Raw genomic sequence first — 13,653 nt, 5'->3', positions numbered from 1 at the left:
ATAAAGTATGTGTGTATCTGGGAAAGGGAGTTGTTAAAATTCTTTATAATATATTATTTCCTCAAATTTATAATTTTCTTAATGGGCATCAAAATGCTATTAATTCTCTCTTTCAGACCAAGTGCTAGTTACAGCCTTATTTCCATGGATATCAATAGGTCCACAAATTCCACAAAATCCAATCTTTGTGCAGTGCTCTCCTTCTTCCTTCTCCTTCATGAAGTATCCAATGCTGAACAGAAACGTTGTCTTTCTGTTCCATGTTAGCCAAAAAAAAATATAAGAGAAAAAGAATACAAAAACAATGAAATAGTAAAGTAGACCTTTTAGCTACAAGAAGAGATGATATAAATAGTTGATTTTTACTTCTTGTCATGTGTATTTATATTCAAATTTTGCTTATGACATTTAGAGTTGCACAGGATAAAAGATTATTTTGGGGCTGAGAGGAGATGCAAAGGAGATGGAATTATCAGTCTAGGCCCTCAGCATATGTGGAATGATAATTTCACTGTTACAGATAGATTATAGCCTGATGCTTTATGAGCTACAACTACCTAAATTGTCTTCCCCATTCAGCTTCCCACGTATTGCTGCTGCAAGGAAATTGAGAACGCATTTGTGACAATGCTTTATACTTGTTTCAAGCATTATAAGTAGAGCATTTAGAATAGCACTTGTATTTTTTTGAAAGCTCTACTGCTAATCTTTATTTAAAATAACAATGATACCTATGCATCTTTAAAAGTTGAAGCCCAACTCATTAAATTAAAGATTGAAGCCAGTATAAGGGTTATTTTCATTCCAGGCCATGTTGGTGTGAACATTATCAATTGATCTAGGATTTAAGTGACCTGTCTGGAATGCTTGACAAACAAATTTTTCTCATGAATTATACATATTACTGAAAACCATACTTAATTGGAGACTGGGAAGAGGGCAGGTATTTCCATCACCTAGGGGTGAAAGCCCTGCAAATTAACAACAAGACGGTTCATTGAAGCAGGTAATGGATTGGTCTGTGAAAACAAGAAATCTTTGTGGGAATGACTGTGATTATTCATATAGTCTGTTTGCTAATTATTGCTACTATGAACATTATTTTAACTGCTTTTAAGAACCTTGAAAATGATGTGACTTGTCAACACTGTTTTGAAATACTGCAATATAGAATCCATATAAGCAGTATGTACTCATTCATTGGAAAGTTTTTGTTTAAAAAATCAAAATATATAGTCCATATTTATTTTTACATAATGACTATGTGTCTGGCTACCAAAAGGAAAGCATAACAGAAAAAGACAAACTTTAATAAATTAGACATATGATATATCGGCAAAGAGTAATGATACTGGAGCTGAACATCTACAGCTAACATGGTGCAGAGCATTTGATGCTCTGACTAAAGCTAATGGATGGAATAGGGCTGTTATGCTCATTTCTGCATTCAAGTTCTACGCCTAATAATGCCTGAACATTCATGAGCCAAGAGAAGTAAGCATCATTTTGAGAGAACCTAAAAACTATGTCTTTCTAAGAGCTATATAGAACAATGTACCAATGTATATATACTGTGTACAAGCCAGTTTCCATTTTAACAGTTCCCTTTCTTCCTTTGTACCTCTTAACAGGCAATAAAATCACAGACTTAAGTGATAACCTTGGCACGTGTATTTTTTGAGGTTCTGCTTCTTCTTTTTCTCTCACTGTACCTTTCAAATATCAAATCTGTGCTCCTTTTCCATTTTAAGTTACTGCTTTCAGATATTCTGGGAGACATTAAGTTTTGCAGTATGGTTTATGTATCCTTTCCTGTCAGTATTACTAGACTTTTGAGAAGACACTAGATAACTAGTTTTAAAATTAACTAGCACTATAGGGTCTTCTTGTGACATAACTTCAGTCTTGGTTTTATTCCTAGCCACACATTAGTTATTAGAATTGAAATTTTAAGACGGGAGAGATCTGTCTAAGGATCTGCTCCAGCTTTCTGCACAGTATTGGCTTTAAGCTTTTACCTAGGCATTTTTCCATTTAAGTTTCATAGCCTTCCATTGCTCTCCTGAGCATGACTTGAGTGAGATTCATATAATGTGTCCATGTGTGATATAGTCTTCTAGGAAGAAAATAATAGATTTTTATCAGCATTTACCTAAAACAATAAATAAATAAATAAATAAATAAATAAATAAATAAATAAAAAGTTTTCTTTAAAACTTCCTAAAGCAGGTTGGATGAACCACATGCTGTATATATTTACAAATCCACAGTAAATTTGAAGGAAGTCTGGTGACCTATTCAGCAATACATGTCCACACAGAAGACACTACGTGTAAGTTCAGGTTGAACAACTTTCAGTACCCACAGAAAGACTAGGTTAGACACACTGGGAACTTTACACATGAAGAGAAATTATGTTCAGAGTACTTATGACATAGTCTTGGGCAGTCTGGCAGTATCATTTATCTTATCCTAATAAAGGAAAACTTGACTTTGTTTTTTTGGCTGTTTGTTTTGCTTTGGGGGTTTGGGTTTTGTGGTTTTTGTTTGCTTGTTTGTTTTGTTTTGTTTTGAAATAAAATTGGTAGAGACTGGTTTTCACCAAAAAAATAGCCCATTGAATTAAGTTGTACGTGGTAATTCAAGTGACTTTCAAGGATATGGTTTAAGTAACTTTCTTTGCCAGAAGGCTGAGGTCTTTGAAAAAGACATTTGATGTATTATAAATAAGAAATGGTTAAAATAGGCTTCTTTATTTTTTAACAGAACAGGTATTGCCTTGTACTAGCATTCCTATTGCTGTGTGCTTCTAATGATTGGTCAGATTTTTAAAATGCTCATGGCAAAATTATTGCATTCAAGAAACTTTTATATACTGGTGTCAGTGTCCATGGAGACCAGATCACAGAATATATTTCACATATACTTACCTCAGTGAAAACAATGGCACATTTGTAGAAATTATTTATCCATATACATGCTTCAGTTGATTTGGCCTGAAACTATTGTTCCTATTGAAGACACTGTTTAGTAGGAAATATTTCAGTACCCAAAGCAGGTTGAGTTGTCTTTTGCATAGACATTTCTTTTTCCTTGAGTATATACATGTATGTCAGTGATGTTAAGCTTGTGGAAGCATTGCAGATGCAAGTGAAAATTACACTTTTCTGGAAATAAGTCACAGGAACTTTCTGACAACCATGATGAGGGGAGATGTAATTAAACACCCACATGCTTTGCAAAGAAAATATTATTGCTACAGATAGTCTTTTAACTATGCATACATGTTAACTATTGTAAAGTACTTATGTGGCTATTGTGTCACATTGGTACAATCAGCAATTATGTTACTTATTCAAGCTTTTTCTTCTTCCAAATATATTAAAAAAAATTTAAAAAAAAATGAGACATCCACCTAGTTTGCACCATGAAAGCTTCCTTGCAGTGGTAATTTTTAAAATGTCATTTATTCTGAGAGTCTCATACAAAAATTCTTACCAGCTTAAAAATATCTGACTTCTCTCCTAATGTGCATATCAGAAACCTCAAGTTTATTTTGTCAAAGTTTTTTTTTTTTATCATTGGCTGTGTAGGCTGCCAGGGTTCCTGCATGCCACTAGCTTTTTAGATAATATTCAGTATTTTCATTGTAATTCTCTAGTCGTAGTCATTCATTTACAAAGCTTACTTGGTCTGGGCTAATAATCTTACAGATCATATCCTGCAGGCTGTCTGCTAGAATTTTTGCCAGATGTTGAAAATTCCAATTAATTAGTAACAAGGACCAAGCTTCCTGAAGGCTTTGAGAATCCTACCCCAAATCTAATCTCACTATACTCACTTTCTTGATTGTTGTGAATTATTTATTTTATTCAGATGACCATATGATGTGTAAAGTATGTCTTTGTCCCCCATATACATTCCCTAATATCCACTAATTCAGTTTATCAAGCCAGAGCTTTATACCTTGTGTTGTTCATTTTCTGTTTCTTGGAAAATACAACAATAACAAAAGCTTGCTCATATTTCTTCTGTATAAAAGCACAATTGTATTAATGTTGCAGCAAAATTATCAATGACATGTGTAAATACATATTGCTTGTCACCATCTACATGGCAACTTTTTACAAAGTACCTTCATAAGTTTTGAATCAAGGAACATATACTTAACAGTACTCTAGCAAATGGCCTGTTTGAGCAACCAGCCCAGTTTCTGTAACTGATTAGACAATTCAGTTCTTTTTCTTAGACATTGGTTCAATCAATTGGGATCCATAGTTGTGCCACAAGAAATCTAGTCTCTCTCCATCTAGTGCAATTAAATAACATGACAAAACACTTCACTTCACTGTGTTTCAAAGGTTTCTAAGGACTTTAGTTTCTTGTTTGTTTGTTTGTTTGTTTTTCTTTTTTCTTTCTCTATGTGAAAACAGTTCCTAGAAGCCACTCGTCAGTTTAAAGAGCTCATTGTTTGTTTTACTGTCTGTAATTTCTGAAACTTTGGTCATGTCTTCTAGAGAAAATCTACAGTCAATTTAAAAGAGAAAAATAAAGACCTTGCTCTCTACCTAGAGGATGCAAAGAACCCAGTCCAGCTTACATACAATTGGAAGAGCTATCTTAGAATTTCTAACTTCCTTCCAAGAAAATACTAAAAGATTGGTGGGTAGGGCAGGGAAAAATAATCTTTGAAGATTGAAAGGTAAGATCTTGAGTAAATCTTCCAGTAACCCACGGATACTGTGCTGCCAGCAGCCAACTAATTTGGGTATTGTCTCCTAGGACTACCACAGGTCAAGTGAAGCCCACAGACAATGGAGAAACCACCGTGAAATGAACATGAAAAAGTCCATACTGACAGGAAGTAAAGACATTCCTGATTTCCTTACTATCTAATTTTGCCCATGGTACACAGATGGTAGAGAAAGCTACAGTAGATTTAGGGTTCATATTAAAATATGTGCTGGTTTTGTTCACATCCAGACAAAGGAAAAAGCAGAAAATATTTTCCTACCTTCTCCCTAAAATGTGACCAACCTACTTTCTCCTTACTGCTTTTACTGTTTTCTCCTCTCATTGCTATGGCTTACACCAACCTAAATGCCAGAAAGAAGGAAGATGAGACATGCTGTGATTAAATTTACTAGGTAGTGTACAAGCTATTCTTCATCAACTTAACCCTCCTCAGTTCATGCAAAAGTTCATGACCAAAAATCACAGATTTTCAACACTGCTTTTAGGGAGATCCACTGAAATCACAATTAATGGACATATCAATAAGAACCTTGATGCTAAGATACTTTACAACCACTAGTAAGATGCTTCTTGTGAAAACATATACAGTTGTCTTACGTATGTATACAGTAGATAGTAAGATAGTCCCAGCAGCACTCTTAGTTAATAATGTGAAAGACTATGTGTGAATTTTTGTGGACCAATCTAATAAAAACTCCATCAGTGTAATACTATCACCTTTGTGTATTCTGGTGTAAAAACTCAGATATCATATATTCTGTTGAAGTTCTCTCTTCTGTGTCATCTTTCTTTTGCAGTCTTCACTTTTCATTCTTACATAGCTGCTCCTGCCTTCACCTTATTTTTCCATGGATTTTTTTTAATCTCTCCTACTTCTATGTCCTTCATTAGCTGAACGCTAACTCATCAAGGTTCGGGTTAGACTTAGAAAGCTGCAGTGTCAGGGGAGGTTAGAAATCTAAATATACATATACATATATATATATATATATATATTTTCTTTCTCAAGCCACAATAATAACTAATGGGTGCTATATTAAGTATTTTAATAATTATTTAAGAGTTTATTAGCACTATATGAATACAAATAAAAGAGTTTTTAAAGACAGATCTATATCAAAACCCCAAATGTCCAAATTTCCAAGTTGGAGAGGTAAAGAAGTTTTTAGAAAAATGCTAGAGTTGAAGATTGTAGACCAGGCTGTTTTCAGATCATCTAAATACTTGTAGTATTTATACTTGTAGTCAAAAAAAGAATGAGCAATTCAGATCACCTGTTTTCCACAGCTTCTTTAGTTCATCTCTGTACATACTCCCTGGAGAAAACTGCTGATATTATGCACCTACAGTATGTGATATGTCTAACTTAGCATTATGACAGTAGTCTGCAATGCCTTATCAGGCATTACAGTTCTGGTGTGTAGTGAACTGCATTGTTTTGATTCTTTAAACTTTGGCATTATGCTAATCACTTTATACCACTTCAAAGAGTATGCAAGTTTGATAGATACAGAAGGGTCTTTTCCTCCTGACTAAGAAATTTAAAGTCAAAAAGTTTTATAAGGTTTCTCCATAGTTTTTATCGTATTGAAATGTAGGCACAAAATAGGAGCACTGTTCTCACAAACAGGAGTGATAATTGCTTTGTTAAAGGTCACCCAGATGGGACAGAGATATTCAGATCTGTTTAAAAGTGGAGTGAGAGCTACAGCTATCTTGCTTCTTCTCAAGAGAGTTTGAAGTTGCAAAACAGACATTTGGCCCTCTGGAATAAAATTTTAGGTCTTTTTCAATTAAATGTGAAGAGTTTAAGGGTTTGAGTTCTTTGTTTCTTTTTAGGTTGTTGTGTTTTCGTTTTGTTGTTGTTGTTTTTTTTGTTGTTATTGTGTTTTTTGTTCGTTTGTTTGCTTTTGCCAAGAGTTAGAAATAATCCAGAACTATCAACAGTTTCACTGATAAAGAGGCCACTATTTTTCCAGACTTCCAGGATAACTCTGTGCAGCAGGATACATTGGTTGCAACTCTGGTTGAGTTCCTCTTGGAGACCACACAACTATGATTCACTAGTTGGATGTCATATACTTTAACCCACTTGATCTAAACAGTCTAGACATCACCTTAGTTCTCTCTGTCACACTTCTGGAGAAGATGCAACACCAGTTTGTGGTTTTTAAGAGATTTTTTTAAACAGTGTAGCAGCTGCTGAACATACCTGCTGAGGAGTCATTATTTGCTGTGATAACTCTAAACAAGTTGAATTTCTGCCTCATTTCCCTTTTTCTATGTTTCTTTTGATGAATCCTATAGCTTGGTAAGTGTCACAAATGTAGCCTCTCACATGCTTTGCTACTTCTAAATCAATGTAATTCAGGCTCATCCTTAATCAGCTGAATCACGGTCCTGGACTCTAATACTTATCTCTATTTGCATTACCCTTATTACCGCTATCTGATCAGATCTGGGGAGCTGTAGGAAGTCAGAGTTCCTCTTTGTACTTCCTCACTATACTCAACATGGAGAACCCCCCTGGCAACCTGAATCCTCAACTGCAGAATATTTTGAAATATGAATTTAAAGCTATTAGAAATCTTTGTTTTATTAACAAGATACTTTTTTTTTTTACTTTTTTTTTTTTTTTCCCTAAAGTGAATAATTATGAATTGTAATAACTGTATTCCAAGAACATTTTATTTTGTCAAAATTGAGAGCTCTCCCCCAGGGCCACATTAGTATCTTTTTCTGTCTAGGAATGCAGCTGTTCCAGGGCAGTCTCTGAGTAATGTCTCTAATCGGCAGATATGCAGAGTGTTTAAGCTAATTATGTAATAAGGGAATCACTCCTAAAATTTTATAAACGTTAATATAGACATTTAAGTTCAATTTCTTTGAAGGTTGAACAGGAAATGAGAATTCTTGTGGTACTAGTACCAAATGCTCATTTTTATACTGAGGTTTTAAAATGTTGGGTATTGCAGATCTAATGCTGTATTCAAGCTGCAAATTACTCTCTTTGGCATTGAAATATTGCTGCAATTAAACCTGCAGTAAAGTATTAAAAGGAAGAAAAAAGAAAAAAAAAAAAAAAATAAAAAAAAAAAAAAAAAAAGAAAAAAGGAAATAAATGTTGCATCTGATTGCTTTTACACAAAACTATGTGGATCTTCATTGATCTTGAAAGATGGTCCCTGAGATCTATTTATTTTTTCGTACAGAGATATACACTTTTCCATAGTTCTCAGGTAAAACATCTAATATTTCTGATTTAAACAGCTCCACATGGAAGATAACGTTGTGAGACCTATGTAAGGGAGCTTTTATAACACACTTTACAATATACATATCAGCCTTTATTCATTTATCTAGGTTTTTTTTATTTGGTTGATTGTTTTGTTCTTTGTTTGTTTGGGTATCTTTTTTTCTACATTTTTATAACCCTGCAAACCATATATTTCAATGATAAAGTTTCCTCAGATATTATGTAAACAAGTCAAATTTATTTCCAGTTATAGTATCAGAGCATGGGGCAAGAACAGTTGGGTTAAACCAAATGAACTCTTCTCTCTCCACTTGATGTTTTACATTTTCTCCCATTCAAACTGCCCCTAAAGCATGCCAGCACTCTAGAGAACCACAGTAGGTCTGCCAGCTTCCCAAAATGCAGGGCTTGCTTCTCCAAACTGTTAGGCCTTCTGTGTCCACTGATTATTAAAACACAACAAAATAAATTAATTTATTAAATAAAAAATAAAAAAATAAAATAAAGAAAGCCTAAAACAAAACTTTTCTTATACAAAGAGACATAAATTTGGTAACAAATTACCTGTGATAGATGTTGATTTTGTTACTTAATATATTATTATTGCGCATTAAGACAAAATCTACACTTCAAGAACAGAAGTCCGGTGTTCAAACCCACACTTCCATGCATCCACACTCACTAAACATTTTCACAGTTGCAGATCCAGACTCAAAATAGCTCTGAGCATGCAACCAGGAATGACCTTCATTCTTATTCTGAGCTAAACTAAGCTAAAGGATTCATTTATCTGTAGTGCGTGGATGCCTGTTCTGTGTACTCCATATGCCCTTGCCATGACAGGTCATTGCTATGTCCTTTCCAGAAGAGTTTTAATACTGCACAACAAAAGGATGGAAGACAATTGTTGGTGGCCTGAGAGAGCTGCCAGCACTTGGGAGAACACAGCCCTGACTGCTACATGTTCCACACCTTACCAGGACAGGGAGTGTTTTGGGTCCTAACCACTTGCTAGATTGCACATCAGTGGTATATTACCAAAAAAAAAAATAAAAAAAAAAAATTAAACAGATGCCTGAGATGCCTGCTTACTAAATAGTAAATATATGGTGTAACAAACAAACAAATAAATAAATAAAAATAAAAAGTTCAAAAGAATGCTACTGCCTCAACAAGCAGACATGGCATTTCCAGTTCTAGTCAACTCCAAACATCTTTCCAGTTTTGGAGAACTAACTGTAAAACATTCATTTGCATAGGTCCATGGTCTGCATTTTCACATGGATTTCAGAGCCCAACTTTAGGTTCCTAAACTTGAATATGACTTCACAAAAAGGATGAAAATATATATATCTGCTCTTTAAGACTGAAGCTATAAATCCACGACCAGCGTGCTAACCTTCAAAGATTACAGCCTACAGAAGAAGCTTGACTATAGCAACACTTGCAACTACTTGTCCAGTGTCTCAAACAGGATTGTCCAGTGAGATCTGTGCTACTTCAGTTTTGCTGATGATGATACCTGAGACAACTAGCCAAAACATGAGGGACAAGGGGGATATTGATTCTGCCTTTAATGGGGAAGAAGTTTCCTTCCTATTTGTAGAATGACATCTCCCTCCCCACTTCATACACATGTCTAACTACAGAGATACTGCTCTAAGATATGTGTTCTGATTTAGGAGATTTCTGAGAAATAACTTGCTGGAAATTGGGAAAATAGTTTCAGGAAGCATTGCTGAATGCTTACCTCATTCCTAAGTAAGGCCTTACAGAGGGATCTGGACAGGTTGGAGAGCTGGGCGATCACCAACCGCATGAAGTTCAATAAGAGCAAGTGCCGGGTCCTGCACCTGGGACGGGGAAACTCTGGCTGCATGTACAGACTGGGCGATGAGACGCTGGAGAGCAGCCTAGAAGAGAGGGATCTGGGGGTCGTGGTAGACAGCAAGTTGAATATGAGCCAGCAATGTGCCCTGGCAGCCAGGAGGGCCAATCGTGTCCTGGGGTGCGTCAAGCACGGCATCGCTAGTAGGTCAAGGGAGGTGATTGTCCCGCTCTACTCTGCGCTGGTGCGGCCTCACCTCGAGTACTGTGTGCAGTTCTGGGCACCACAGTATAAAAAGGACATGAAACTGTTGGAAAGTGTCCAGAGGAGGGCTACAAAGATGGTGAAAGGCCTGGAGGGGAAGACGTACGAGGAACGGCTGAGGTCACTGGGCCTGTTCAGCCTGGAGAAGAGGAGGCTGAGGGGAGACCTCATCACAGTCTACAACTTCCTCGTAAGGGGGTGTCGAGAGGCAGGAGACCTTTTCTCCATTAACACTAGTGACAGGACCCGCGGGAACGGGGTTAAGCTGAGGCAGGGGAAATTTAGGCTGGACGTCAGGAGGGGGTTCTTCACAGAGAGGGTGGTTGCACACTGGAACAGGCTCCCCAGGGAAGTGGTCACTGCACCGAGCCTGTCTGAATTTAAGAAGAGATTGGACTGTGCACTTAGTCACATGGTCTGAACTTTTGGGTAGACCTGTGCGGTGTCAAGAGTTGGACTTGATCCTTAAGGGTCCCTTCCAACTCAGGATATTCTGTGATTCTATGATTCTATAAGTATGCCTAGTAATTCATTCCATAACCCTATTGGAAGCAGGGTACTGAGCTAGATGGGCCTTTGCTATGGGACAATACAGCAATGTACACTTGCTCACAGCTTTGAAAGGGGCTTAAAGACAAACTGTGAATTAAGCCTTATACCTTAAAGCAAAGTACATATGATATCTACTAGCTAGGAGGCTTCAGAAACAACTTGTAACATGGTACATTCTGAATAGTATTTAATATCCAAATTTTCAGTTGAGCTCCACCCTTCTCTTAGCAGCATTCCTTTTGTGCTAGCCATCTTGGATTTACTGTTCAAATAGCCAATTGAATTTTTATTCAGACACAAAAGTTTTCACTGAAACATAAAGTGAAAGCTCTGGGAGGCAACAGAAAGAACACATGATGAATTCTGGCTTGCTGCATTGTTTTTTTCCCTTGTTATTCCTTGAGATGCTGCAGCTTGTATTTCAACCCTAAAATTTCTAAACACAGCTGGGTGTACATTCTAAACACAGTAGGATGTTACTGTGGTATTACTGCTGACCCAGGTTTGGTCAGGAGCTCTAGAAGTTACCAGATGCACAGAATGGAAGCAAACACTTGCTCAGATTGCTCATATTCTTTAGAATTATTTGAAGAATAGTTATAATGAGACTTATTGGATATACACGTTATCACAATAGGCCAATACTTACTTCATTTCAACCTGCTTTTACTGTTTTACTGAGGGTTTTACTGTTATCATTATTCTGTAGGCATTCTGAAAGATCAAGTTCAAAGGACTTTGGACTCCATGCTGATGTTCCCAATCTGTAGTTCCCCATTCATATTTATGTGAGCTACTTCTTAAATGTAGACTCATAAAAGAAATACAGCTGCTCAGTTTCTTGCTTGGAGTCCTGCACTGTTGCACTTAGAATATCTTTGATCACTGTTTTTTGAAAGTTTCACTCACACATAAGCTTCTCACCTGTCAAAAGTGCCCAAGTCTTGCTTTGTCTAAGCAAGTGTTTCTGTCCTTCACTTCAGCATATGGAGACTGCATCATTGCCCTTGAATATGTCACTGACAAAAATGACTGTTATTGTTCTTGACTGGCCCAAAGATATGATCCTATCTGTGTGAAGACCTTAATCCAATCAATTGAATAGGTATGAATAGGTGTTTGTCTATCACTCTGTGATGCTTATGATTGCACCATTTTGATATTCAGACTTTTCTCCAATCTCATTGAGTACAGGCTGACTAACCATAAAGCTAAAAAAAAAAAAAAAAGCCTGTCTTAGCCAGGGAAAAATTGGTATCTTTGTTATATGGACAATATTTGTTTTCCTTCAGAACTCAGCTCATATCTTTTGCAAGCCATAAACCACTTCTGTAATACCTTCTACTACCTTCCATTCTGACTGGTAAAGTACCACAGTATTTCTGTAATTAATACACATTTCAATCCTCATTTTCCAGTTGGTGAGATACAGGAAGGTTAAGTGACTCAACTGAAGTCATGTCATGAGTTAGTGGCAGCCTGTCAGACCCATGAAGGAGACATATATCTCAAATGCTCTTCCTTAAATCTGTATTGAAGCCATTTTGGACCAGAATGTGCTGAAACATTATATATGGACCAATGTTTGAGTATACCGTAGGAATGTTCTGTCTTTCCATGGTGTTTCTAAACACAGTCTTTTAATATTAGATCAATAAAGCAAATACAGCATTCTTCCTAAATTATTGTCCAAATACAGCAGTGACAGAAAACACCAATACTGAAGTTGCACTTACCAAAATTTCAACTCCTCAGAAAGTAATCAAAATCATATTAAATTTCTTGTATAGGAGACAAAAACAGAAAGAGAAAGCATGTACAAAATATGTTAAGGGTTACAACCCTGGACAAGTTCTTTACACAAATCCAGGACTCTGTTCCGTTTCTACATTACTAAATTAGCATGAAATGCCATGAACTTCAAACGATAATGTCAATTGTTTTTAGCCATTTCTTTTATCAAAAAATAAGCCTTTATAGATTTCATATGTTGACTAAGCCAAAGGCATGGTCAGCACAGAAATGTTTACAGATGGCAGAACTCTTGTTTTTAAAAATAGGATCAAAGGGAGGTTGAGAATATACAAACCCTGGTGGTTAATACACACTCATAAACAAATAAATAAACCAGCATTATGCTTACCACGTATGGCCAAACTATCTGTGCAACTGACTGAGGTTCTGCTATTTGTCTGTATCTTTGTTTTGAAACACTCTTTTAGAGCCTCCCTTCCCTCCAGGACAGGACTCCTCAGATTCCCTCTGATTCCTTAGGTTCTGTCAATACCCCCACTAGCAACTCCAGTTTTTAAGGATTTATAACTTGGCTGTAAAACTTCATTTGAGGGTTAGACTTGGCAGACAAGGTCTCAGCCTGACAGCAGTGTTTTTATTACATTATTTTAAAATGAAGTGGCTCTTTTTAACCTTAAGGAAGATGCAAGAGGCATATAAGTTACCCAGTTTCAGAAGGTATTTGGCTGCTGTTATAACTCAAAACACAGTATTTTTTTTATTTTTTTTTTCCCTTAAAGAATGATCACACTTTTTCCTTGAAAAGACACCCCATTGACAGTTATGGGCACAAAAATATGTGAATACCCAGAGACAGACCTTCTGCAAACTAAAATGATTTATAAAATTCAAAGCAATTACATCACACCTACTTAGCTCACACAAATAAAATCAAATTGATTTCACAGTGAAAAGCATCACATCTCAGTAACTGTCCATCTTCTAATGTCAGCTTAAAAATACCAATATCTTATAAATGTGTGTCACTAGTGTTGAAGGAGTATTAATAAGGGTCCAGAAAAAGAAGAAATCATTGAACTGTAGAATTATTAAGGTTGGAAAAAACCTCCAAGATCATCTAGTCCAACCATCCCACTAGCATCAATATTACCCACTAAATGATGTCCCTAAGTACCACATCCAACCTTTCCTTAAACACCCCCAGGGGCGGTGACTCCACCACTTCCCTGGGCAACTTGTTAAA

This window comes from Aythya fuligula, chromosome 2 (assembly GCF_009819795.1).
Source record: "Aythya fuligula isolate bAytFul2 chromosome 2, bAytFul2.pri, whole genome shotgun sequence".
NCBI lineage: Eukaryota > Metazoa > Chordata > Aves > Anseriformes > Anatidae > Aythya > Aythya fuligula.
Note: the sequence above shows the minus strand (reverse complement) of the source record.